General features: G+C 43.4%; 2 long non-coding RNA genes across 3 annotated transcripts in view; both read right to left on the minus strand.

The window, feature by feature from the left end:
- LOC121478595 overlaps positions 1-20,233 on the minus strand; it is a 57,054-nt gene extending 36,821 nt beyond the window's left edge. For both annotated transcript variants that reach the window (XR_005984545.1, XR_005984544.1), the window contains exon 1: positions 16,534-20,233. This is a non-coding gene — a long non-coding RNA (uncharacterized LOC121478595). The remainder of the gene's footprint in view (positions 1-16,533) is intronic.
- Positions 20,234-21,217: 984 nt separating this feature from the next.
- On the minus strand, positions 21,218-22,788 carry LOC121478596. The gene is made up of 2 exons (XR_005984546.1): positions 22,499-22,788; positions 21,218-21,946 (listed from the first exon to the last, which is right to left on the minus strand). It is a non-coding gene; the product is annotated as an uncharacterized LOC121478596 (long non-coding RNA).
- Between the last annotated feature and the right edge of the window lie 3,171 nt (positions 22,789-25,959).

Genomic DNA, 25,959 nt, shown 5'->3' on the forward strand with positions numbered 1-25,959 from the left:
TGGTACACAGAGCCATTTCAGACCAATGATGCACTATGGGGACTGTAGAGGCTTATCCATGGGATCTCAGACTCTGTAATGAGGAAACTCTTTAGTGGGGACAGCTGAAATCCAGACTCACATCCAGTGGATTGACATGGACACCTTGGCCTCGGTCACCATGACTAGGCCTTAACTTAGGGAAATACTGAAGTCAAAGAAAATTAAGTCCCAGAGCATCAATGGTAGAAAGCATGCACATGCACTCCATGAGCCTATAACCACATTCTTTCTCCACATCCCCCTTGGCAGAGGTGGGTGGGACTGCTTTGTCCTTACTGTGCGTTGCACCCCAATGTGGGTGTATGCAGGGTGGCTTGCCCTGAACCTAGCTGTGTTTAGAAAAGGCCCAACATGGGCAGCCTGGGTGGCTCAGTGGTTTAGCTCCGCCTTCAGCCCAGGACGTGATCCTGGAGACATGGGATCGAGTCCCACAGCAGGCTCCCTGCATGGAGCCTGCTTCTCCCTCTGCCTGTGTCTCTGCCTCTCTCTCTCTCTCTCTCTCTCATGAATAAATAAATAAAATCTTAAAAAAAAAGAAAAGAAAAGAAAAGGCCCAGCACACCTGGGCCTGACGAGGAACAATAAAGCTAAGAGATAACACCAAATAAATCCCACACGTGGGATCTTAGTACCTTGTCTTCCACCCATTAGAAAAATCAAGGTCTAGTAAATATGGACATCACTTACCAATGCTTGGACCTTGCTGCCACCCCCCCCACCACACCCTGCCATCTAGTATGTCTGCATTTGCCCTCCACCAAGTCTGGAGTTGCTGTATGACCACCTGCCACATAGTTCCACAATGCCTAAAGGACACATCCTTTCTCGGATAGTTTTTGACCCATTCCTGGCATGTCCTAGCAGATCTGCCAGAGCAAACTTCACATCTGCAGCCTCATGACTGTAAGTGATGAGATTTCTGTAGAAGAAAATCAATACTTGGTTGCCACAGTGGAGATTTATCGTATTTGCCATTACAGTCTGATGGTTAAAACACGTGAGTGGCCATAATTGTCATTGATTGGTGTGCAGAGGAGTTAATGGAAACAAGGAGGGCCGAGTAGGAGACACACAGTTCACTCAGAGCTGGACCTCGTATTTGCACCTTCACAGCAAAAGAAAGGCATTGACTGAATATCAGGCACCAGCAGAGATTTTACCAACTGGGTTTGGGCTGAGAGGGAACCTTATGGGACTGCCCCTGGGGCTCATTTCTTTCCCCTTCCTCCTTTCCCCTCCTCCACCCCTTTTATTTATTTATTTTTAAAAGATTTTATTTATTTATTCATGAGAGACACAGATTGAGAGAGAGAGAGAGAGAGAGAGGCAGAGAAAGACTCAGGCTCCTTGCAGGGAGCCCAATGTGGGACTCGATCCCGGGTCTCCAAGATCTCGCCCTGGGCCAAAGGCAACACTAAACCACTGAGCCACCCAGGCTGCCCCCCTCCACCCCTTTTAAATCCCACTTGCCAAACTTGCCCCCAGACCCAGTCCCCAAGCCTCTCCCCTCAAGAGTCCATAAATCCAGCCTTTCAGAGAGATCTCCCTCTTGGAAACTCTGCCACCTTTATCGTCTGAGACTCCAGAACCTCTACTACCATCCTGACTTTGGCTGTCACTCAGCAAATGCTAGTGTTTTGAGAGTTTTACCTACTAGATTGAAACCTCTTGGCAGTCAAGGACTCTTTGTGACCCAGCTCAGTCATGGCTACTCTTAGTATTATCATGGATGATAAATTAAGATGCTGATTCTCTCCTTCGTGATACAAAGAAATGCCACATCTCCTGTTTACTCCTTTTGTTATAAAGTTTAAGGTACAGTTTGTCCTCCAACTTTCTTCTTATCCCTATCTTTCAGGAAATGCTGCTTTTGAGTTGCAAACATTGCTTCCTCTGAGTCATCAACACAGGGACCCTCCTCTAAAGGAGTTTTGTTCTGGAAGGTTTCAGGGGATGAGTTTCTTTACTACTGAAATTGAATGGATGAGACGCTTAAGGCAGCATTCACAAGTCACTTGTTCTTCTGGAACCTCCAGAAGCTCTACAGAGAGGAGAAGCTTGTAATCCAGTCAGGCTCAGCAGAAGAAATCAGAGCCTGGATTCCTCTGGGGAGTACCAGTGGAGTCACATTACTAATGAAAACCTAGGTTTATTTCTCTCTCAGAACTTCCAGCCTCTTGTAGGGCAGTCACTTCTGGAACCCCACAGAGGATGTCTCAGATATGCTCTCAGGAAAGTGCTCTTGGCTACCCCATGGTGGCCACCATGTTCCCTGGTCGTGCTCTGACTCTGGTGATGTCCACAGTGCCTATGTAGATCCTTCCAGCACAGGATAACTTAAAGTAGCAGTTGTGGTAGCCAGTCTCCAGATGCCTCCACCCCCATTCTTGCTTTCTGGTTTTCATGCCTTTGTGTAGTCCCCTCCCATGCTAGATAAGGCCAACCTATCATCCAACAGCATGTGACTTCTAACTAGGGTAAAAAAGACACTTTGGCAAAAAAGACATTTTTAACCTTCATAAGACAGGAAAATTTACTATTCCATTGTAAAAAGAGATTGAAATAGAAAGGCAGGACAGGGGATAATGGTATGAGAATTATTGCACAATTTATCAAGATACAAGTACTCAGACATTCTTTTGTTTCTTCAAATCCCACAATAATTATTCTGTGTAGCTGAAGAGTCTGTCCATTTCAGGCAGATCACCCTCATTCAGCTCTTTATGTTTCTATGCAGCCTAACTCCCTTGCCTAAAATTGGTACCTCACTTTCCTAATTTATTTTGAAGACCAAATAAATATGGGCTGCACACATTCCCAGGGTCTATCATATATTCACGAAGCCAGGAGGGATGATGCTGGCGGTGACCCCTGAGCTCATATGTCCATCTGTCTCTTTGAGGTTATCATCCCTTTGCATAGATACACATTTTGATGACATTTTTGGAAAATCATTAATAAACATCAATGACTATTGAAAAATTTGGAGTTTTGAGGAAATAGCTTCTTGTGGGGAGGCGGGGCAGGGATAGAAAGATGGGGCAGAAGATTTTAGTTCTCATGAAGAATACGAATAATGTATATAGTCGATCCTCATTATTCACTGTGTACTTGCAAATAGCACTTACTTGCTAAGATTTATTTATAACCCTCAAATAAAATACTTGCAGTGCTTTCATTGTCTTTTGCTGACGTGTACAGAGAAGCAGAAATTTTGAGTTGCCCAATATGCACATTCCCAGCTGAGGGGGTCGAAGCCGCACTCTGCCCTCTTGTTCCAGCTCTCACGTTGAGGTATCCAGAGGATGGAGGGATTGAGGTAGTGCTGTGTAGTGTAAGCTCAGTCTCTGGGGTTGGATGAATAGTTTGACTCCCAACTCTGGCACCTGTTAGAGTGGCAGCCTAGGGCCAGTCACTTCACTCTTCTGAATGTCATTTTCTTTTGTAAAATAAACAAAATAGAATTGACTGGAAAAAATTATTTTTAGGATTTTAAGATTATAATCTTGTGAGGTGTGTGTGTGTGTGTGTGTGTGTGTGTGTGTGTGTGTGCATGTTTCCCCTAAGAGCAATGTTTCAGTATTCATTGATTAAGTGTTCCCAATAACTTTATACAACAAAACTATCATAATTAACAAAAATTGGGATCCCTGGGTGGCTCAGCAGTTTGGCACCTGCCTTCGGCCCAGGGTGTGATCCTGGAGTCCCAGGATAGAGTCCCACATCGGGCTCCATCAGGAGAAGCATGGAGCCTGCTTCTCCTCTGTCTGTCTGTCTGTCTGTCTGTCTCTCTCTCTTCTGTGTGTGTCATGAATAAATAAATAAAATCTTTAAAAAAAAAAACAAAAGTCAACTCTATATTGGTCTAAACCAATGGTGGGCATTCTGCTCCGTCCAACCACTCCAAAAAATGATCATAATGGAGAAGTCCAGTGAGTGGCATATACAGGACAATTGCCCAAGATCTTAATTTAAAGGCTGGAAAAATTGGCCAAGAAGTCAACAGAGGCAAGTTGACATTATTTTTCAATTAGGTAGAACAGTAGTTGAGCTATCCAGTCTGGAATCAGACCAATAAGAGGAGTTACATGGACTCTGCCCCAAGCAAATCAACGGGGAGTCCATTCAGTTCAAAAATAATGTTTATTATAAGTGCTTAGCTCCTGCTACATACAAGGACTAGCTGTGAGGTTTTCAACTCCTATACCAGAGGCACAATAGTATACAGAGAATCCCTCAGAAGATACTGCCAAGTTTTTACTGTAAAAAATTAATAATTTTTCTGTTTCTACAATAAGTATGTCCACTGTTCCAGTGAAAACTGTCAGTATGTGGAGTTGAGTGATTTGTGTGATATGTTCAGTGTACAATAGACCATGAGGAAGAGGTGATTCACAGCAAACAAACAAACACCCTGTGCCTCTACTGGTATACCTCCTGAGTATATGAAAGCTCTGAGAGGAGATGAGTCTAAAAGAAAAGTGAATAAATTGTGTAATAACTTGATACTGACTTCTTCAAGCATCCCCATCAGTTCCTATATTTGAAAGTACAAAATTGCCGAGTCATGGGGTGTATAAGTAGATACAGCCCACTTTCTGAGGTCTTGGTATCAGTCTACATTCCCCTCCTTTCCAGTTTAAGATAATTCTAGTAGTGCCACATAGTCACCAACACTTGGTATTAGCAGTCTCTTTAACAGGATCTTGAATCTTGTATGGAGAGTCTCAAGGGTAGAGAAAGCAGTTGGAGCTTGTGTGTTCCAAGGAGATCACTCTGCCAAGACAGTCCACAGTTCCTGATACATGGTCCCTGGGAGCACCAATTCTGTGTGAAGCTCTTCTTCCCAGCAATTCTCTGAGCTCCAGCTGTCTACAGCTTCAGGGGCCACTCCTGGCAAGACTTAGACCAGTGGCTCTGAAACATCGACATTCATCTAAATCAGCTGGCAGTCCTATCGAAGCACAGATGGCAAAGCCACCCCAAAGCTTCCTCTTCAGTAGGTCTGCTGCAGGCCCTGAGAGTTACATTTTTTTTAATATTTTATTTATTTATCATGAGAGACACAGAGAGAAGCAGAGACATAGGCAGAGGGAGAAGCAGGCTCCCCACAGGGAGCCTGATGCAGGACTCAATCCCAGAACCTCAGGAGCCAAAAGTAGACACTCAACCCCTGAGCCACCCAGGCATCCTGAGAGTTTACATTTCTAACAAGTTTCCAAGTGATGCCCGTGCTGCCAGTCCAGATATTAACCTAGATAAAGGGAAGTAGGCATTCTAGGGAAGGATGAGAGAAATGATTCAAAGAATGTTGGAGAAGACCCAGACAGAATGAGCTAAAGGGCAATAGGAATGTATAACTTGGCCAAAAAAGTGCTCAGTGTGTGCTGGACAAAGCCTGACGGTGGAGAAGGATGCAGATGAAGCTCTAAGACCACCTCACAGCACCCAGGTGCAGGTGGACAATCTATGGTCAATGAAGGGCAGTGGAGAAGATCTCAGTTTGTTTTCAGATCTGCAGTCATATCTGGGGAATCTACAGTTTACAGGTTAGACACTGAGCAGGTGCAGCAGGAAGGAGTAGGCTCTAAGTCCAGTTGTCCTCAATTGTGTGCCTCTCTATCACTTAACCTCTCCCTCCAGGCCTTACTTACTTTACTTTCAGTAACCCCTCAGGGTTGCTGCAAGGATCAAAGGAGAGTTGGACAATGAGTCACTTCGTGAATTGTGACATTCTGCAGAACACCACCCTTCAGCTACTGCTGGGGATGTGAAAATGAACAGGACTGTGTCCTTGTCTACAGGCAGGCAGGTCCTGGAGCAGGAGGTTCTGCACACACACACCTGTACATCCTACTAGGACTTTGCTTCTCTTCATCTCCCTTGTTACCATCTAGCCTAACTAAGCAGCCTCATCGCCCTCCCAGGCCACTCAGCAATCCCCTGGGTCTTGCCCTGTAAGCCAACTATACAGCAGCCAGGGGGATTTCTTAAAAATCTAATCACATCATGTCGCTCACACACTTCAAACATTCAGACAGTTTCTTCCTATTGTCTTGAAACCAAGTTTAAGCTCTCTCCATAAGCTCCAAGAGTGTATACGCTCTGTCTGAGCCCATTTTTCTAGCCTCACCTGGGACTCTTCCCAAAGATGCCCACCCCACATTCCTTCTCAGAATGAAAAGAATTTCTCTGTTTGTTCTCTGTCTTCTGCCAGAAAAGCCCTTTCCTTCCACTCCTCCCCCTGTCCACCCTGCAATCTCAATTAGATCATCCCATGAAATTCTGTTTCATTTATTTCATGGCTCTTTGTAATACTTACTTTTCGTTTGTTCAGTGTATGTCTTTCTGACCCAATTGATAGGTTCTGAAAGCTGTGATTACATCGGTTTCATTCATTTTTGTATCCATCAGGGTGTTTTGGATGAAAGCAACAGAAATCAGTCTGGCTAATATAAGAAAAAGGAAATTCACTGGAAGGACCTCTGTAGTTAGTAGTCAGGCCAGAGAACAGGGCTTGGAAACAAGCAAGAACAAGGCAGCTCAAAAAAGTAGGAAGTTAAAATGGCAGGAAATGTTCTGGTAAAAACAGCCTGATTGGGGTGTGAGATCCCTGAATGCCAGCTTGTTTTCAGTCTCTTTAATAATCTGTTTTGATTTAAAATCCAGAGTGAGAACATTTAATTGTCCTGGCTTAGATCATGGACTCACCCTTGGCTTGGGGAGGGAGAGAAGCCTCATTGGACTGGATCCAAAAGAAAGTAGTAATCTCCATTAAAAAAAAAAAAAAAGTGTTGGTTGGCTCTCCCAAAGGGGAGAATGCGTGCTGCCTATCCTCAAACAAGTTTATCTACTAGGCCACTATATTGATGCCTGCTGAATATCCAGACAGGGTAGCTACCCAATAAAAACATTAGTTCAGTGAATAAATGAAAATTTGCTTCTGGGCAAAGTTCAGAGCTTGTTCAGTACATATGCTTTTAAAAAAGCAATTGTAAATGCCAGTCTTGCTGCTTTGGAATATGAACCTCTTGGTGCATTTAAAGATACTTGGAAGCACTCATCCTGATTTAGTGTCACGGAATCATAAGCAATCAGGGATACTAGGGAGTCATATACCTTTAGATGAGGACAAACCCAAAGTATTCCTGAAATGTCATGCCCAGAACTACTTTTAATGATCTCAGAAGGTGGTGATTTTTATCTCTCTGGATAACTTTCTCTGGCATTAAGCAGGAAGATTTTCTCTCCAGTCTTTAAGGATATACAACCTATCACACACTGAGCCCCCTCACTAGAGATTGGGCAATAAGACAGGAGGCATCTGAAGAGAGTTTTCTCTCTTGGTGTCTCAGGAGAACAAAAAAAAAAATCTATGGCCTTCTCTTAAACTGATAGAATTATGGAGGAGGAAACTAGATATGTGAGAAAGGAATGTAGGGCACTAAGTGAGAGCTTAGTCTTATCTGGCTAGTTAGTGGATTCTTATACTTCATGGTTTAAGGATTTCTTTTTCTTTTCAGGATTTGTAGGTAAAATATTTTTAATTTTCAAGAGAAGAGGAGAGAATAGAGACATTTCCAGTTTCCATTTCCAGGGCCCTTTGGCTACATTCCCAGTGCCAGAAAGTTTTCTCCAAGGGTCCTAGGCCAGATATCTGGATTTTTAGATGAGTTTTGTTGCCAAGAAAATTTTAGAGAGGAGACGTGTTTCAGTTATCGTTTGTAGCTTTATAAACCCCCCCCCCCAAATAGTGACTTAAAACAGCAGCAATTTCTAATTCTTCATGATTCTGTGGATTGACTTTATCAGCTGAATTATTCTTCTATTGCACACAGTATAGCTGAGGTAGTGCTCATGAACTATATTCAGCTGCGAGTTTGGCTGGATCTGGAACATCCAAGATGGCCCCTCATCCTCCAGGACCTCTCATCATCCAGGAGTTCAGACCAAACTTCTCAATATCATAGCAGTTGACTTTCAAGGAGCATCTCAAGAGGACAAGCCCCGACATAAATTCATTTATCGACCCTCTGTTGATACTATTTTGCTAATGTCTCTGACGACCAAACCAAGTCTTGTGGTCAAGTGCAGAGACAGTGTGGGAGGGGAGCCCACAAGGGTGTAAACATCAAAAGATGTGGTTCATTGGAGGCTACCAGTGTATCAGTGTATCCCCCAAGAGAGCAGGGCAGCTGTGCAGGCTGAACCTCCCCAGTTGTCAGTGCTTAGGTAAGGATGCATAACCCAATGTCCAGCCTATGATTTTGCAATTCCAGAAATTCACTATGATTGGTGCATCTAGCCCCATCATCTTCTCTGAAGCTGCCTCTCATCTATAGACCCTGCCAAAGAAATGAGTTTAGGTTGTTGTGTTTTTAAGATCCTGTCTCCTTTATTTTTATTGTAAGCCACTGATATTTTTGAGGTTGTTTGTTATGCGATGGTACTATGCCAGTAGCAGACTGATACAAATCTCAAAGCTAAAGGTCCTTATTGGCCACTTTTCTGCTCCACTGACCACTTAGGGCTTGGGTCTCCCTAATCTTGTGGTTCTACCAACCACTAGAGTATGATCCTGATCTGCATGTCTGGAGCCTAGTTACAGGCTTGTTTGGGTATCATCTTTGGGAAGAAGAAAAATGCATAGAGAAGCACATAGGTAATATTTTAGGCCAAAACTTGGAAGTTGAAGGCCTCATTTTCATTTACATTCAACTGGCAAGAATATAGTTACATGACCAACCCTAACTGCAAAGGAAGTTGTAAAATAGTCTCTACCTGAGTAGCCAGGTATCCAATGAAAGAAGAGGAAAACAGCTTTTAGTGAACAATTAATAATCTCCACTTATAGATGGAGACAACGGCTAAAAATCTTTGAAGATTTTCGTGAATAGTAGGATAGCATGAGTTATCATAGTGACATAGTTTCTGAAGCAAACTAGACAGTGAAACAAATTTTATGCTGGCTTGTACAAGCAACTGAGAAAATGTGATAGTCCTGGTTTTCCTGTGTTGTTTGACATGCCTCCACAGTACAGTGTCCACTTCATGGTCACCTTTTAGGAAAGACAAAGACAAACACAAGTGTATTCAGAGGAAGTGACAGGGTGATAAAGGCCTCAGAAGTAGGCCAGAAGCAGAATGGTTGAGGACTTGGGGACTTTAATGTTAAAGAGAATATTTGGGGGACAAAATGGCTGCCTTCAAACGTTTTAAAGTATGTCATGGTGAAAAGAGATAAAATTTATTCTGTAAAGTCTCCAGGAATAGATATAAGATAATAAAAGGAAACTACAGAGAAATATATTTATGTTCACTATAAGAAAAGAAGATTCTAGCAGAGAGGTCCAAAATGATTTATGCCTCAGATGCATTTGGGACAAGAAGCAACTGAAAAAATGCTAATGCTTGTCAAGTACCCATGATGTGCCCAGTACATGGTCAGGCACTTTCACATACTATTCCTTCCAAGCTCTGAAAGTCTATAAATGAAGAGGCTGTGCCCTAATTCTTTCTGAAGTCCTCTGAAGAGGCCACTTTACTCCACATAAATTCATACTAGTTCCTATCTGGAAGTTTCCTCTTTTCCTGATTTTATCTCCAGATTCCAGAGGCAATTTACTGCAACTCTACATACTTTTCTTCAAATTCTATTTTATGGGACTCACTGATAATTCTGCAGAGAACATACATGAATTAAATTTGTGGGGTGGAACTTCCTAGGGAGAAAATCCTGGGATGTTGTATGTATACCAAGTTGTGGGTTCTGTGGTAGATGGAGAAGCTGGCTATGGCAGGGAAAGAAGGAATCCTGTCACTTAGTAACTTTCCAATTCCCAGCAGAAACCTAAGATCCTTGAGAGGACGTTTATAGCCCGGACTAACATAGCTTTGTGGTGACCCTTATGTCTACTGTGTTACCGCATGGGGGAATCTGGAGAATGCTGCCAAGGAGGGTGAGTGGGCTGGTTTGGAAGCTCTGTCCAATGCACAGATGTCTAGTATCTTCCACATACCTCCTCTGGGAACTAGTGGGGAAAGATGCCTTTTCTGATACATTAGGAATTCCTCTTTATTAACTGGAGTTAAGAGTCTTTTTCTTATTCCTATATCAAAGTTCCTCGATCTTCCAGATGTTTCCACTTGTTTCTCTTAACTCAACAGTCACCTCAGTCAATCCAGAGTCCCTAATGTTATGTTCTCCTATCAGTGGGAATCTCAAAGCAGGAAAGAGAAAGTGATGTTGAGGAAGAAATCTTAACACTCCAAATCTCCTTAAAGGGTGTGAGAAGCTTTAATGTTTTGTACACAGCTGCAATGGAGTGCTAAAAACGTCCCACACAGTCCCAGGAAATTGAGAGGGAGCTGAGAGGGTGAGGAAGGAACCTATAAGGACACATAAATATCCCAGTTAAGCTCTGAGGAAGGTGAACAGAGGACAATTCAAGGCCCCTGGAGTCATAAAGTGACTTGCCTGAGGAGCCTGCTTGAAGAATGAGGGTGTCCAATCTCTCATACCTATACACAGTCCACCCTTCAGCCCCCAGTCTCTTGTATCTTTGAAGCCCTCAAGCATCATATTTGGCCAGATGTTAGTAGAGGTTTGCTATGCTCAGGAGTCAGGAGCTCTAAAGTGTGATTGGGAAGGTTCTGGTCTTGTGACCTTGTGGAATAGAATGCTCACAATCCCATTCAGCCTTTCCAGTGATAAAAACTCCAGCCAGCCTCCTTTGATTTACCTAATGGAAATCATATTTCACCATAGCAAGCAATAATTTTTCCCAAGACAACAGGGTGTAGACTCAAATGAGAAATGCACATATTCTTCTTACCAGCTTTCTAAGGCCCTCTCATCTTTTGTCTTCAGCTACTCTTGTGGTAAGTGCTATCAAATTAGCTAAGAACAGTCCCAGCTGAGCATCCAAGAGGAGTAGACCCAGAGAAGATTGGGGATGGATTGGGACTCTTCATCAGAATTATTTCCTTGTTCTAGGTTCCAATGAAGTGAAATTATAGAGTTAAACAATATTAACATTGTTCAGAACTTTGATACACATTGCGAAACTGCTTCCAGAAAAGTTATACCATCACTGCTATCTTGGGCTATTTTTCATATTTTGGTCCCTTAGCAATGTCCTTTTTATTTTTTTTAAGATTTTATTTATTTATTTATGATAGACACACAGAGAGAGAGAGAGAGAGAGAGAGAGGGGCAGAGACACAGGCAGAGGGAGAAGCAGGCCCCATGCAGGGAGCCCAACGTGGGACTTGATCCTAGGACCCCAGGATTACACCGTGGGCCGAAGGCGGCGCTAAACCACTGAGCCACCCAGGCTGCCTGCAATATCCTTTTCCAAAGCTAGTGGCTATAGTGTCTTCCTGAATTATATCACCGGCCCCCATTCTTAGAACTTAGTCCCTAACTTTGATACTTAGAACTTGCCCCACTCATTTGGGGCAGGGAACATTTGAAAACTGAGTTTAGAATAAATCCTTATTCATATGTGAAGCTCCCACTCCAGGATTTCACCAGCCTCATTACACAACCAATACATTAGCTATACCTTTGAAATGAACTCATCACATTAACTGGCAACATTTTGTTAGTGAAGGAAATAAGGGAAGGCTGTTTTTCTCTCAAAAAGAAAGAAGTGTCCCCAGGAAATCTCAGGTTGCCTCCTATATGTAACTTGTTTAAATGTTCCTATAATTAAAGGATTTGCATTGTCTTAGTCTCTTGATGGGGAATAGACTAAGGAAGACACTCAGGAAAAAGATATATTGAGATCTCCATTAAATTGCTCTTCAATTTGGGCTGTGTAATTAATTAAGGTGATTTTTGACAAGTAACTAAAAAGCCAACTCAAGAAGTAATTTATGATCTCACACCAAATGATCCAACAGTGTTTTCAAGGAACTAACTCTTTCCTCTTCTACTCTATCATTCTCAATGTGTAGTCGGTATTGCCTCCATGCTAGCTCCTCCCAGTCACAACTGTGACCATATGTTGCTGCCCTAGCCTCAGACAGTTTCATACATGTCAAATCTAAGGTGTCTATTAAACATTCAAGTGTAGTTGTTGAGAAGGCATTTGTGTGTATATCTCTGGAGTTTAGGAAAGAGAACTGGTCTGTGTATATAAATTTGTTAGTCATTGCCATAGAGGTGATGTTGCTGATGTTGCTGTCCTGGATAAGCACAGTTTTAGTTTAGTGTAAGGGCAAAATCCTGTTTGGCGTGGTTTAAGAGAGAATGGTTCGAGAGAAGATAAATACTGTGAGTCTAGAAAAATCTTTTCAATTTTGCTGCAAAGGGAAGCAAAGAAAATATAATCAAAAGAAGGGGGGTTTGATGGGAAAATAACAGCGTATTTGTGCAAATAGGAATGATCTATAAGACAGTGAAAAAATAATGACATAGAGGAAAAGAGACAAATTATTGGGGTAAGGCCTTTGAGTATAAGAAAGTGATTGGGGATTCCTATTAAAGAAGATATTTCTTTCTAGAGGAGTACAGATAATCCATGTATAGTATTGGGTGGAAAGCAGATGGTGGCTGGTGGGTACATAGATGTAGTGCTGGGAGTTCATAGAAGCTCTTCTTTAATTGTGAAGAGCAAGGTCATCAGCTAAGAGTTAGGATGGAGGGGGCGGAATTGGAGGTTTGAGAAGAAAGAAAAAGATCTGAAATTGTCATATGAAAGTAAATAGACTAGGAAAGACCATGTGATTGGCAGCATCAAGAAAGGCACATTTGAAGTTCATGCCTATAATATGAGATGATAATAAAAACACTACATTATGAAGATTAAATAAGTTAATTTATGTAAAGTAATCAGAACAATGCTTGGCATGTGGTAACACTGCAGAAGTATTAATCATTCTTGTAGTAGCAGAAAGGGATAGTTTGTTAATTCAGCAGAACTGAAGCAGTGAGTGTGATTCCAGTTGAGTTACATTATTTATTATCGTATATCATATGTCTAATGGTAAATGTAAGTAATAGTATGCACAAGAAATAGTAGTAAAACTAGAAGTAAGAACATATTAATCTTGAGATGACTTTGAAGCACCCACTCAATGTCTACTTTACGGCAGCCCTTGATTCATCTAGGTATTAGGAATCAGGATAGCTGTGGTCTTGTGGGGGGGGGGTGAGTAGAACGGGGGAGTGACAAAGTCTTCTGAGAGATGGACAATAATTCTGTTTCTTGATCTGGTGCTGGTTACACAGATGTGTTTCATTTGGGAAAAAAAATGTATCAAGCCGTTCACTCGAGAGATGTGCGCTTTTCTCTGTATTTCAATGAAAAGTTTTAAGCACATAAAATTTTACTTAGAAAAATTTTAACAAGTATAGAAACAGAGGCAGCCCCGGTGGCACAGTGGTTTAGCGTTGCCTGCAGCCCAGGGTGTGATCCTGGAGACCTGGGATCGAGTCCCACATCGAGCTTCCTGCATGGAGCCTGCTTCTCCCTCTGCCTGTGTCTCTGCCAGTCTCTCTCTCTCTCTCTCTCTCTCTCTGAATAAATAAATAAATCTTTTTAAAAAAGTATAGAAACAGGGAGATGAATGTCTGCTAATGTCAGTAGACTACCTCAAAGAATGATAAACTTGATCTTTATTTAAATTTTCCTTTTTGGGATCCAAGTTATCTTGAGTGGATTTCTTCACCCTGAGCATGAGTCCCAAGTCTCTTTCCCTGGGGAAGTAGCCCTGCATAATGCAGAGATTTGAGGCCCAGAATTTTTTCCTTCTCTTCCCTGCATCCTGGCATCTTTAAAAGTAGATGAATCTCTTCTCTGCAGAAAGTTAGGTAATCTTCAAATTATTAATCTCTACCATCTCATCAAGATCAACATTTATGGGACCCCTGGATGGCTTAGTGGTTGAGTGTCTGCCTTCAGCTCAGGTCGTGATCCCCGGGGTCCTGTGATTGAGTCCCCACATCGGGCTGCGTGCAGGGAGCCTGCTTCTCCCTCTGCCTATGTCTCTGCCTCCCTCTGTGTGTGTGTGTGTGTGTGTGTGTGTGTGTGTGTGTCTCATGAATAAATTAAAAAATCTTTTTTAAAAAAGATCAACATTTATCAAATTCTGCTAAGAGTCTTGAGTTCTTTGATACAAGATAATGTGAACCACTAGCTACTTTCTCAACTAACAAGTCACTCTAAAACAGAGGCAGAGTCTAATGCTGCAGACATTCTAGTCTCAATTCACCCACCAAGTGTTCTGCGTCTGCAGAGGGAAAGCAGCGTATCTCATCATCCTGGGGTGTGAGATGGGGATGCTGGCTAGGTTATCAGCCAACAGAGTGTCAGGACTCACAGTCTGAGATGTCTTATGACCAGCCCAGACACATGAGACTGTGGTTAAAGCTATGCTCTCAGAAGCTTGGTGATTTATACCCCCACCTCAGTCCCCTAGATGGCTTCATGAGAAAATAGAAACCAACTTGGAGTCCAATTCCTCCCATACAACTAAAGGGAACAGACATCCAGCCCATGAAGCAGAGGTATCAGAGCAATGAGGTGCTTGCAGCCAAGTAGAAATCAGACCCTTGGCGCTGAGCCCTAACCCTCTACAGATGGCTCAGCTGCCCAAACCTAACCCTGACCCAGACAAATGAAGCAGCACCTACTTTAGACGAGCTCAGAGTGACCCAGCTTCATCCAATACAGTAATTATTGAGAAGCCAAAGCTATGGAAACTCGACTCTTGATATCTGTTCTTCATGCATCTTGTATGACCATTTTCCCTCTAACTTTTCCTTTTGGCTGGAATGGATGACTTCACTTGCTGCTAACCACAGTGACTAAGACTTAAAGACTGTGTTTGCTTGGAAATAAAATTTGGCTTCAATGGCATCATTCTGCCCCTATGTGGTTTGTATGTCTCCAGACCTCCTTGTACTGTCTAGAAGACAAGAGTTCTGAGACTCAGTGCTTCTGGCAAGTCCACTTAATGTCATGGCCGAGTGAGAACTTTATTCATTTACAAGTATTTAGCGAGCACCCATTCTGTGCCACAAACCACTCTATCTGCTAAAAATACGTCATGAACAAGATACACCAAGTCCCTCTGTCATAGAGTTTACATTCTAGATAGAGGGAGACAGACAACGAGCAAGTAAACAGATAACATTTTTAAAGACAATTTCAGCTATTGGTAAGACCTGTGAATAAAAACTAAACAATGTGGTGAGAGGAAGAGTGACTAAGGTGGGAGTGAGCTGCTTTAGTGGGGTGGCAGGAACAGACTTCTCTGGGGGAATGTCACATCTAAGCTCAGATTTCAACAAGGAGGTGCATGTAGGCAAAGATCTGAGGGAGGTATTCCAGGCAGAAAGAACAGCAAGTGCAAACACTTGAAGGCAGGGACCAGCTTGGTATGTTTGCAAACCAAAAAAAAGGTCAGTATGGCTAGAGTAAAGGAAAGAAGGCCTACAAAGCATGTAGGGGCTAGATCATGTAAGATTGTGGACTGTGATAAGAAATAAAATTTACGTGCTTGATAGGGACAGATCATTCAAATGTACTGCCAAAGGGAAAGAAACAGTTTTGAGTGTGAAGGACGGAATATAGCAAAGTGGTTAGGGGCTCAGGCTCTGGAAATACAGCTCTCTTGGGCTATATCCTGGGTCTACCACTATGCTGTATAAGCTGAAGCAAGTGGCTTAACCTCTTTGGGCCTCGGTTCCCTTATTTTAAGTTAAATATAATGGTAGTTTCTACCTCAGAGATATTATTCTGCTTTGAGGATTAAGGAAGTTTATACATTTATGGAGCTTAGGATCATTCCTGACGTGGTAATACTTACATTTTAAGTGTTCACTGTGGCTATGTTATTATTGTATAGACATATTGATTATGAGAAAAGGACTTTCAATGTACTTTTTACTATGTTACATTTTACATTTTTATTTTTTTAAAGATTTTATTTCTTTATTCATGAGAGACACACAGAGAGAGGCAGAGACATAGGCAGAGGGAGAAGCAGGCTCCTTCTGGGGATCCTGATGCGGGACTCGATCCCAGGAACCTGGGATCACGACCTGAACCGAAGGCGGATGCTCAAACACTGAGCCACCCAGGTGCCCCACATTTTGCATTTTTAAATGGTTATTGGAATAACATTGTCACAAATTGTATTATGTGTCCTTAATTCTTCCTTCTATTCTTCTCCCATGGCTTCTATATTAGTCTGCTAAGATGAACAACAGAAAACTTTTTTAAATTTAAAATTAATAAAATTCTGGGTGGCTCAGTCAGTCAAGCAACCAACTCTTGGTTTCAGCTCAGGTCATAATCTCATGGGTTGTAGGCTAGAGCCCCACATAGAGCTTCAGGCTCAGTAGGGAATCTGAAGATTCTCTTCCTTTACCCCGCCCTCCACTTGTGCGCATGCACACGCTCTCTCTGTCTTAAATAAATGAATAAATATTTTTAAAAATAAAATAAAATTAATAACAACAGAAATTTATTTTCTCACATTTCTGGAAGCTAGAAGTCCAGGATCAAGGTATTAACAGGGTTGGTTCCTCCTGAAGGCCATAAATGGCAGATCTTCTCTGTCTTCACATTGTCCTCTCTCAGTCTGTGTCTCTCTGTCCAATTTCCCCTTTTTATGAGGAACCAGTCATTTCAGATTAAGGACCACCTTAATGCTCTCATTTGAATTCGATTACCTCTGTAAAGACCCTATTTCCAAATGAGGTCACATTATGAGGTCCTGGGGGTTAAGACATCTTGTAGGAATTTTGGTGGACATAATTCAACAGCTTTACTGAGTGGAACATTTCTCGTCATCCCACTCATTTGGGGCTTGGTCATATGACTTGCTTTGGCAAATAGAATGTGGGCAAAAGTGACAGTTTCTAATTCCAAGACTCTCAAGAGACATTTACATGTTTCCACATGCTTCTCTTGATCATTTGATCTCTGCAATCAGGATGTCATGCCCTGGATCACCACGGTGACTTTAGACAGAGCTTCAAAATGAAACTAAGCAGAACCTAACCTAAAGTATTGAGTCCAGCCTAGCCAACCTGATCCACATCTAGCCCACCATCACCTGCAAACCAATTGGCAATAAATAAATAAATATCTGTTGTAATAATAAGCCATTAGAAGTTGTGGAGTTATTTGTCATGCAGCATTATCACAGTAAACATGGACTAATAAAACATTAAAAATATTTCAAACATTTTTCACTCAGAAAATAATAATCAACTATCTTTGTTTTTACACCTCCATTCTTTCTATCTTGATCCTGGAGCCTACATACTTTTTTTTTTTTTTTTTTTTTTAAGTAGGCTCCATTCCCAGTGTGGAGCCCAGTGCAGGTCCTGAATTCACGACCTTGAGATAAAGACCTGAGCCGAGATCAAGGGTTGGATTCTCAACTGACTGAGCTACCCAGGCGCCCTGCCTACATACATTTTTATTGTTGTTTAATTGTGTGTCATTATCATTTCAGGCTCCAATTTTTTTTCTATTTAGCACCATGTCAGCCACTTTTCATGCAGTTTCACAATTGTCCTAATAGTCAAATTTCCTGTCTACATAGCACCTCCTTCATCTGCTCCTCTCTGGGGGTCACCTGTGAACTCAGGCCATCTCTACCATATTTCCTTAGTCCTGACCATTTCTAATGCTTCCAGATTGTTGCAATTACAAACACTATCATAAAAGGGTATGGTAAAGCCAGGCTGCCTGCAGGCCTGCCTGCTGACCACCAGGAGGCCCCCAGGATGTGCCAGTCTTAGCCATCTCGCCACTAGTCCGTGAATGGTTTTCAGCCTTGGTGAATTTTAGAAGTCCAGCTGTGTCAGTGCTCCCGAATAAGCCAGATGCAAACAGACAGTGATGTAAACCAAACCTATGCATTTCCAGCAAGGAGAAGCTCCCCAGGTTAGGGATTAGCTGCTATCCTGTAATGAGGTTTCCATTTTTCCAATGCTCTTGTTCTGGAGGATCTAAGTTTGTCCTAAGATTGGCAAATTTAGAATCAGAATAAGAGAGGAATGAGGATTCTGAAGGCTGTTTCATCCAGCCTGGGAGGGAGGTCTGATGAGAGATCATGCCATATTGTGCTGGGGACTCAAGTCTCTTACCTCACCCTATGCCAGACTGTCACTGAGTCCCTTAATCTCTGACACCTTGGTGTTTTTGTGTTCTCTAAGGAGGCCTCAGCTGCTGGAGATGGAATGAGTTCCCTCAAATTGCTTTTGTGTGGCTTAAAAACTAAACTGTCACCACTTGGGATAGTACATTTGGGCTAATTTCTAGTAATATACTTGAAGTATTATAAGAATATTTGGAATCAGAAGACCCAGGTTTGAGTTTTTATCCCTATCAGCTTCCTGGATGGCCTTCACTGAAAAACGTAACCTCTTCGAGCCTCAGTTTCTCCATCTGCTCCTGCAGGGCAGACTTTCCAAGGTCATTAAGGTGAACATGTTTTCAGATGCTGTTAGTTGTTGTTTCTATGGCTGCCGGGGGCTCTCCTTCATTGCATAGAATTCTCCAGGCTCACCTAACTCCTTGCAAAGTTTGCCATGGTAGAATGGGTCAATGGCTATTATACCACAAAGAGGCCCCCAAAAAGCCCTTCAGAGATAAAACAGTAGCAGGAGATGTAAATAACTGCCTTCCTTCTGCACACATCTCCACTGCTCAGTGACCTGAAATTCCATCCTTTGTCTTCTCTCTTGAGCTCTCATTAAAGAATGGCTTTAATTTGGGGGCCCAGAGTGGTGTTGGTGATGTATGGAGATCCTAGCAAAATGTCAGGGTGTGCAAAAGTGACATGAGCCATGAACAGAATGGCCAACAATAATCAAGATAACCATATCTCGGGCCTTTCAGTTCTCAAAGTACTCTTGGAAAAAAGTACTCAAAGTACTTTGAGTACTTTTTTCTTCATTATTTGTAGTAATCTTCATTATTTGTAAACTGAACAGCATCTATACCAAGTGCTCCTGGGATTTGTTTTTGTCTTCATCTTCTAGGTGTATTAAAAGGGGAAGGTGCAGGTGAAAATTAGCAATTGGTATTTGTGCAATTGGTGTGTGTGCATTTGTGTGCATGCTTGCACATACATGGAGGGGACATAAAAACAGCAGGAAACAGAGAAAGAGAGACAGAAAAAAAGTGGGAGGAAAAAGGTGAATAGAAGAAGTGGAAGGAGAGACACTAAATGCTTACAATGGTAAGACAGAACTGAAAGGAAAATGGAAAGAAGGATAAAAGAGACGAAGAAGAAAGAAGGGGTGAGATGTAGCAGGAGAGAAGAGAAGAAGAAGGAAGAGAAAGTATCAGGGAGGCAGAGACACACCTCCCAGGGTGTCGGCTCCTCAAGCCAGTTTCAGGAAATGAGGCACGTCTGCCAGAAGTCACTCTGCTGTGTTGGCTCTAAACTTTTTAATTTCGTTAGAACACCCAGAGATGACCATGGGCTAAGAAATCATCAGTTCATACTAGCAAAATTCAAAGGATGTTGGAATAAACTCCAGAATAACACTTCATTATCAAAGATAAGCATTTCTCAGTATTCGCAAATTGCCGCCCATCCTCCTGAGCCCCCTCTTCCTGGACTCCAATGAAATGATCAATGTCAGGGACACCTGGGTGGCTCAGTGGTTGAGTGTCTGCTTTCGGCTCAGGTCATGATCCCGGGGTCCTGGGAGCGAGTCCTGCTTCAGGCTCCCCCGCAGGGAGCTTGCTTCTCCCTCTGCCTATGTCTCTGCCTCTCTATATCTCTCATGAATAAATAAATAAAATCTTAAAAAAAAAAAAGAAATAATCAGTGTCAGATTGGAGTTCTAACAAGTCCAGTGGGATATTTTGATCATCTCCCAGAAGGGCCCAGACTCAAGTATTTTCTAGCCAAAATGCTTATTTCTGTCTATGACTCTCCACAAGGTAGGTATTATCATTATGTCTGTTTTTTAGAGGAGAAAACTTGTAGACACTAAGTAGCTTGCCTGAGATCAAACAAATAGTGAGGATTCAGACTTCAGTCTGACTGCAGGGCCCGAGGACATAACAGGTGTGAGCATAGTTAGAAAAACACCTGGGGATCCCTGGGCGGCTCAGCGGTTTGGCACTTGCCTTTGGCCCAGGGCACGGTCCTGGGGTCCCAGGATCGAGTCCTGCATCGGGGTCCCGGCATGGAGCCTGCTTCTCCCTCTGCCTGTGTTTCTGCCTCTCACTCTCTCTCTCTCTCTCTCTCTCTCTCTCTGTCTATCATGAATAAATAAGTAAATAAATCTTTAAAAAAAAAAAAGAACAAGAAGAAGAAGAAGAAAAGAAACACACCTGTCTCGTGGGAGACATTCAACACAGCTGCCACCTCTGCTACTAGACGCCACCAAGTGTCCAGGGAAATGGGCGATTCCTGTCACGGCTGGCCAAATCAGTTCTCTGCCTGCTTTGCCTTCTGCATCTCTCAGCTTGCCTATGGATGCATCTCATGAACTAAGCCTCAGTCATGTATTGGAGCTTCCAAGATGTTCTGGGAATTGTTAAATAGTGGGCAAGAAAATCCATACCTCTGGCCTGGACTGATACACACAGCATGTTCGGGCGGAGTTGTCATTAGTTGAAACACAACAATACAGCCAAAGCATCTGTTAAAATATCAAAATCCTTCCAAACTAGTTGGTAAGCCATCACTATCCCCGGCTCCCAAGTGCCTGCCACCAGCCAGGAAATCCCAGTTCTCCCCTAAGATACTCCCTCAAGGCCTCAACTGTGATGGTTAATTTTATGTCACTTTTACTGGGCCACTGGGTTCCCAGATATTTGAGCAAACATTCTGAGTGTGTCTGTGAGCCTATTTCTATATGAGATTAACATGTAAATCAGTGGACTGAGTGTAGGTCCCTAACATGGGTGGCCCTCATCCAAATAGTTGAAGATCTGAATAGAACAAAGACTCCGGGCAAGAGGGACTTCTCTCTGACTGACTGTGTCAAGCTGGGACAGTGGTGTCTTCCTGCCTTTGGACTCAAACCCAGGCTGGAAGCTGACACCACCGGTTCTCCTGGGTCTCCAGACTCTTGCTCCCAGGATCACTCAGCCTCTGTAATGGGAGCCAATTCCTTCTATATTGGAAGATAGATACATACGTACATACATATAGGGGGAGAGAGAGAAAGAAAGAGATTCGATTTGGTAGATATTGATATTGATACTGATATCTGTTTCTCTGGAGAACTCAGACTAATACATCATCCAGAGTGTTGATGCCTGACCAACAAGCAGCCTTTGGGACCTTCCCTGAGCCAGTGTGCCAGAGTATTATTGTAATTAGTTACTGCCAGAGATCCCCGAATAATCAAGCATTTTGGCTTCGCCAACAGGGGTGTGCCTCTGACTGTGCCAGGCAAGAGCATTCCTGGAGAGCACAGAATGGCATTCAGGAGGAGTCACCAATCCGACCTTCTCCTACATCACTCCACGTCCCATCCATCCTGCAGAAGGAGCGGCAGGTTTCTCCTGCCTGCCCAACATCAGTGTCCTGTTTCGTCACGTCTGAGCCAAAATGCTTCAATAAGTCATTGCCATCTGTGGGTGGAATCTACTGAGGGGAAGCGGGGGACCTGGGAGAGGGAAAGGGGTGTAGTTGTTACTATGAGAGGCATATCCCATAGGTGTTTGACTTGTAATAGGTCTGTGTCCAAGATCCAGATCCCCGTGCCTGTAAGTCCCTGTGCCGAGAGCCCACGTGGAAGGAAAGCTCAGTTTTGTCTTCATTCTTCCCGGATCCATTCATATAGAGACTTATATGGGCAGGAACTGCGTGGTCTTTTCCACTCTGCATGTATTTTCCAGCATAATCAGATGTAGGAGGAGAACGTATCTCATCAAATAAAGAAGTCAGCTTGTCACAGAAACTTCTGTAGGAGGGGGAAAGACTCAGAAAAGCCACAGGAAGGTAGACAAACCCCCAAGTTTATAGGGAGTTGCTATTTGTTGTCTGTGCTCAGCAGTAAGGCAACCTCACCATTGGGGCTTTCTAAAAAATCGTCAGTCCCTGTGTGTTAGTGTGGGTTCAGCTGCATGCAGTCCTCGGGCCTCTGATTCTAGTCATTCTGCGTGAGAGATGTGTGAAAAGAGGGAACGTGTTCATGTGTAAGAGCTGGGATAAAAGAGGGAGGGAGGGCGGGAGGAAGAGAATATAGAAAGCAGAATTAAAGCAGCACTTGAGACAGATGGCAGGAGGGGAAACTAAGACATTTCCTTTCTTGGCTTAACTAAGGAACGGATCAGAGCTGAGTGATCAGCTCCAGAAGACCACTGTGTGAGAAGGCCCAAGGGGGAGCACTGGGGGTACCCAGGAGCTAGAGCAACCCAGCCGGGGGTGCACACAGAGCCTTGGAAGCTCCTGAGTGGGCTGCTGTCTGTCCCCTCTCGCTCCTAGGTTACACAGGCTGACCAGAGACTAGCACCTGGCATTCCCGGGCGAGTCGGCAAAGTCCCGCACTGCTGCTTAGCCTTCCGATCGCTCTCCTCTACCTTCCCACAGCTTCCTCCGGAGAGGATGCAAGGAATCCCATTGGTGGCAAGTTATCGGTGGCCAGCTCCAAACCCAGGGCTCTTGGCTGGCCACTGAAAGCCAGAGGATGCAAGGAGCCCCAGAGAGGAAGGGCAGACTCCTGGGGACCCCTAAAGATGCAAGATCACCGAACCAGGAGCAAAGGTAGCGTGGGCTCCTTCTGCCTCGCCCGCACAGAGCCATGGCTATGGGAAGGGAGCGAGGAATGAATGAAGACTTTCAGGAGCTTAAATAAGCTTTCAGCTGGACTCGTGATGTCTCCTTGGCATGCTAAAGTGTCAAAAAGTAATGCAACTTTCCCAAGGTCCAGTGGGCCAGCCTGATCTCTGATCTACTCAGAGGAGTTTTGCAATACATTCCTACCCATTAGTATAATAGGAAGGAACTGTCTTTCCCTCTGAGCAGAGGGTGGACTGCAGCAGATTGTATTTTTCAAAAACAGCTGCTACATCTCTCATTGTACATGTCTTCTGGAACAGGGATCGACAGACCATGGCCCACAGGCTCGCTGTCCAGTTTCGCGATGGAAGTTTTACTGGAACACGGTCTTGCCCATTTCGTCTATGGCTGCTTTCCTGAGGCTGCTGGGGGTAGGCGCGGTTTCCCAACCAGCATGGGGGGAACTCAAGCAGAGTCGTGCTGCCTGCATCCCATTGCTGGCATGAGCTATGTTCCCAGAACTACTCAGATGCACCACTGTCCCTCACCTCCACTGGGCTTCCTCCATCAAGGTGGATGGGCTGCAGTCTCAGGTCCCCATCTCCACTCCAATGCCCCCGAACCCCCCCACCCCAGCTGTCTGGGACCACCTGCCTAGCCTCCCATGTGACGCTTCTCCCTCCCTGCTTCTCATGGCTGGAATGCAGATGGTGTGGTGGGCCACTCCCTAGGCTAGGACGGAACAAAGACAAGCAAGAAAAGGGGAAAGCCAGTCACTGTGAAAGAGGTCACAAATTTAAAAGCTGCCTCTCTTTCTGGAAGGACTCTTAGGGTTTCCCCCCACAGGGCAGCTTTTAATTTAAATTACTTCCAACCCACAGCCAGACTTGTGTTTCTCCAAGATGGGTCAGTTCCCAGGATGGCCCATGGCAATGTCTGTGCAGCTAAAGGGCTGAACTGTCTCTGGAAGCCAAATGGACAGCCGAGAGCACTGGAGAGATGCCCTTAGTGATGCACATGCTGTAGTAAGACACTGACATGCCACATCCTCCCCGCAAGAATTGTGGATGATTCCAAATGGACTGGCTGCTCTGGGGAAAGGCACACAAGTTCATCTGAAGGGTGATAGTCAGGGCACAGTTGGCAAAAATGGCCACTTCATTTTATGGCTGATTCGGTAGCTGTTCAGCTAGCTTAAATTTCTTTGAGCATTTAACAATTAACCCCTTCTTAGCATGTTCTGGAAAATAAAGTATCTTGTAGAGTCCACTGGCATTTGGCTCAGGTCCACAGCTTGTTGTCTACATGCTCCCTAGCAACAAATGAGCTGATAATGGCATTTGTGTAAACAGATCAGGTAACATTTATTGATTTGTGCTTTCACGGACTTTTTCGCAGGTTCAAAGTTTGGTTACTGCCTTTAGAGAATTAATTGTACTTGACTTTTTCATTAAGGGTGAAGAGGGAGAAAGTTAATGAGCCTGAAAACCTCAGACCTTCCCCTGTATTTGCAGAGATTAAAATTCCTGGCACTTCAGTTTCTTCCTCCAGAAAGAGGACATGGAATTATCTACCTTGCAGGGATGAAGTGAGGATCAAAAGGATGGAAGACCTCTGTAAGCTGTGAGGTGTCAGAGGCAAGTGAGAGATTTGTTAAAACTAGTTCCCTCCTCTCATCTCCTCTCTCTCCTCCTTCCACACGCACATAAACTCCAAGTGTGCAAACTCAAAGTTTGCTGTTAAAATTACAGATGATCAGACCTGGAAGCACTTGATCTTATTCCAGCTGCCTGTTTACATTGTCATCACAAAACCAAGCTATGATTAGACCAAGAGCTCAGGCTAAATTAGTCACAGATTTGGCAGGATTGGCCTCTAGTGTTTTGACAAGAGTAAATGTATAAATGTGTGTGTGTGTGTGCATGCACACACACATAGGCACATGCACACATACACATACATATGTACTCATGAATACCACGCGTAATCACTCACTGGGATCACTCTGATTAAGGACACTGTTAAACCCTATGGACTCTGCAAATGTCCCTCCAAGACACTCTAAGATCCTGCATACTATCTCACCTCCGCATTCTCTTTCCTGTGGATATTCAACAAAAAGCTGTTGGTGGAAGGCTCTGAGAGTGTTAGGCTGAGCCTGGGTGCTCCTTCTGGGCACAGCGTGTGGGATTCTTGTGTATTTATTGCATTTGGGGTTTCTACAACTTTATCCATTTTCTTTCCCATGCACGATCTTTATACTAGTAAGCTGGCAATGGTTCAGTCCCACAAAAAGCTTCCTGCCTTAGCATACTAGCTACTGCCCTGGAAAAACTCACCTTGGGTTCTATTGAATCTCTTCCCCTTGCACTTCCAACATAGATCCTTAACTGCAGGATAGAACTCCCAAAAGAAAAGAATCCCTGCCCCTGAGATAAGTGTATCAATTGTAGAGACAAGGGGGAAGCATCATAAAATCCTAACAATTTGCTTGGGATCCTGAATGTAAAATTCTGCCATAGTTTCTTCTCCTTCTTGTAAAAAACAAAACAAAACAAAACAAAACAAAACAAAACAAAAAAACAAAAACGAAACAAAACAAAAAAAACTGTGTTTGGAAAAATGACCTCGGGCAGGAGGAGAAGAATGGTGGAGCATGGCTGTGACTTCTCCAACTAGATCATTTCCACCAGCATATTCTCCTGGAACTTCCATTCCTTGGAACACTATGTCAGGTTAGCAACATGGCCCAAAGATCTAGGCAACATTTTTGGTGGATTTTGAAAGAGGGTCATGCCTTGAATGAGGTAATTTCAACAAAGAGCTACAAATTCAGTACTCTTTACTTATTCCTTATGCTCATTCTGATGGTATGAGTCTTAGAGAGACAGAGGCCAAGGAAACTGTCATTTGGTGAAATCCACAAAAAAAGGGAACAGTTGAGCAATTTCAGGAAAACCAACACCCAAGGTGAATTCAATATACAATGTTTTCTACTATCATTTGCAATCAAAGGATTATAAATGGAAATCATTTTTTAAATATACAAATTGTCTCCATTTTACAGACCATCAGATGTCTGCCTCCCAGATCAGCTATTACCCCCAGACAACTCTCCCCACACCACTCTGGGCATGTACTGGCCCACCCTAATCTTCTACACTGCTCTGCCCTCCAATCCTCCCATTGGGCCCT

Source organism: Vulpes lagopus, chromosome 19 (assembly GCF_018345385.1).
Source record: "Vulpes lagopus strain Blue_001 chromosome 19, ASM1834538v1, whole genome shotgun sequence".
Taxonomy (NCBI): Eukaryota; Metazoa; Chordata; class Mammalia; order Carnivora; family Canidae; genus Vulpes; species Vulpes lagopus.